Below are 2,446 nucleotides of genomic sequence, written 5' to 3'. Positions count from 1 at the left end.
TCCCTTGTTTTTTACTTGAGAGAAAGTATGCTTTAACATCCAAACCCTTAAACTTTATATTACACGTATCGTTTTATTTGATAAACAAAGTTCAAGTAATTTGATACTACTCATCTTACAATAGTCAAGGAATGTCTTCAGATTTTTAATTTGAGAACTTATAAAAGTATTTACAAATTACTTACTAAAGTAATAATTTTATCGAAAGTAAAAACTGAACATGGATTCTTGTGAAAATCATTCACTGTACAAAATATTTTAACACAAACTTCACTTGTTTTATCCTTTCTTTAATTTTCAATTTTATTTTCCTTTTTACCATTAAATTAAAGTGTTGTTAATTGGTTATGCTACATGTCGTGGTTGCCAAAACTTTACAGGGCATGGTCTTCACATTTGGATGTCATTTGTTGGGGGAAGGAAAAAAAACATGAGTTGAAAAATATAAAAAATATAAAAAATTAACCATTACCAAGATATAATACTTTCATGAAGATAACAACTCAGTTATTTTTATGTAAAATTGCTAGTTGAGAATAGTTAGATAATTTATCATGTTTGATTAAATTGTAACACGACTTTCAACTATCAACTTTATATGAAGACAAATCTGCATGTATATCTTCACCTCTCTCGGATTATTGTTAAGGATCGAATTTCTCTATATGAAATTAAAAAAAAATAATAAACACCTGACTTTTATTTATTTTATTTTATTTTTTTGGCTTTTTCCACGCTTAATTTTGGTCCACACTATTATGTGAACTGTATTTAAAAGGAAAAAGCTTTTGGCGTTTCCATTTTATTCAATTCATCCCTTCTCTTCTTTTTAATTGTTCCTCAATACCATGTTGGTCTTTGATTATTATCAATCTCTATCAGACACACAATAAAGAAACGAAGCCCCCCTATGCTGTGTTCATGTTTCCATTGTTCAATGTTCACACCTCCATTTACACATCCTTATCCTCTTCTATAAATTCCTTGCTTCAACTCCTCCCTCTTACACCTTCAACACTCTCTCTTCACTTTTCATCTATATTGTCAATTCTACCTTTACCTTCTCTCTAACAAACATGAGAAAGGTCACAGCCCTGTTCTTCATTATCACTCTGTTCCTCTGCTTCAGCATGCTCACCCATGCTGCACGCCCTCAACCATCCTTTCAACATGTTCAATCCTTCCCAAAAACACACCATCTGGTAATAGTTCATTAGTTATCAAATTTTTAGTAAACCACTATTTAGTCCTTAAAATAATATCATTACACCTACTATGCTATGTATACACAAAAAATAGTCACTAAATCAGTTATCTGTATAAAACACATGTTAAAATATAAAATATATGTTAAAAATGAGTTAAATAATACATGTATATGATAACTGATTTTGTGATTAATTTTTGTCTGTACATAATATTTTTATTATTACACTTATGAGAGTTTAATTCCCAAAAAATGCAAACACATTAGTGGCCTCCAAAGATTAACGTTTGACAAAATAAAGAAGGGACATTTTCTTGTAAAACATCATTGCTAATTGGAGGACTCCATCTCCATCTGCGTTTCTTTCTTTCAAGAAGTTAATTATTGTTGGAGCCATATAATTTTAAGGACAAAATTGATAGTTTATTATTAAATTTTATATATTCTAAATGAACTTTATATTTCAACAAAAATTACCAATTTTCACGTTGACTGCCCATATGATTAGATGAAAGTGTAAAATATTTTAGTGTATTAAAATTTGATTAACTTTAAATTCCTATATAATATATCGAGTGTATGATCCTAATAATTTTTTAGTGTGTAGGGTGGTGATGAGGGCGCTGACGATGTTAGCTGTGAAGGCATAGGAGAAGATGAATGCTTGACAAGGAGAACACTTGCAGCTCACACTGATTATATCTATACACAGAAGAATAACCCTTGAAGCAAAATATAACAACACTCTTTGTTTTAGTAGTTTAAAGAATTAAGCATGATTACTTGTTTGGAATTTGGATCGTCGTTAAAACTCTACTCTTTTTTTTTTTCGTGCTTGCTTGTATGTATGTATGAAAGTGAAACAGATTAGTAGAATTTGAAACCAAGTTGTCTAGTAGTTAGCTCGCTAGTTCGTTTAATTAAAATGTCGAGAGTTTGAATTTATCCTTAAATAGAATTTCAATCTGTAATAGATTGATCTTTATTCTGTTAGGTTAAAAGATACCGTTAACAAAAAAAAAAAATTAATAGAACTTGTCGAAAGTCTCAAATTTAGTGTAGTACACTTAATAGTTAGTTACATTTACTCATTTAGAATTGCTTTTTCTTATAGCAATGAACAATATCAAATACAAAAAGGTATCCATGATAACTACTTTAACTAGATATTTTTGTTTTTTAGGTTGAAAAGGGTTGTCTAATTGTGACCAAACAAATACAACGAAAGCTCATGTGAAT

General features: G+C 29.3%; 1 long non-coding RNA gene across 1 annotated transcript; it reads left to right on the top strand.

The window, feature by feature from the left end:
* LOC107627966 lies at positions 800-2,001 on the top strand. The gene is made up of 2 exons (XR_001617593.2): positions 800-1,202; positions 1,815-2,001. It is a non-coding gene; the product is annotated as an uncharacterized LOC107627966 (long non-coding RNA).

Source organism: Arachis ipaensis, chromosome B01, assembly GCF_000816755.2.
Source record: "Arachis ipaensis cultivar K30076 chromosome B01, Araip1.1, whole genome shotgun sequence".
In the NCBI taxonomy this organism is placed as follows: Eukaryota; Viridiplantae; Streptophyta; class Magnoliopsida; order Fabales; family Fabaceae; genus Arachis; species Arachis ipaensis.
This window is presented reverse-complemented; position numbering and strand designations above follow the sequence as displayed.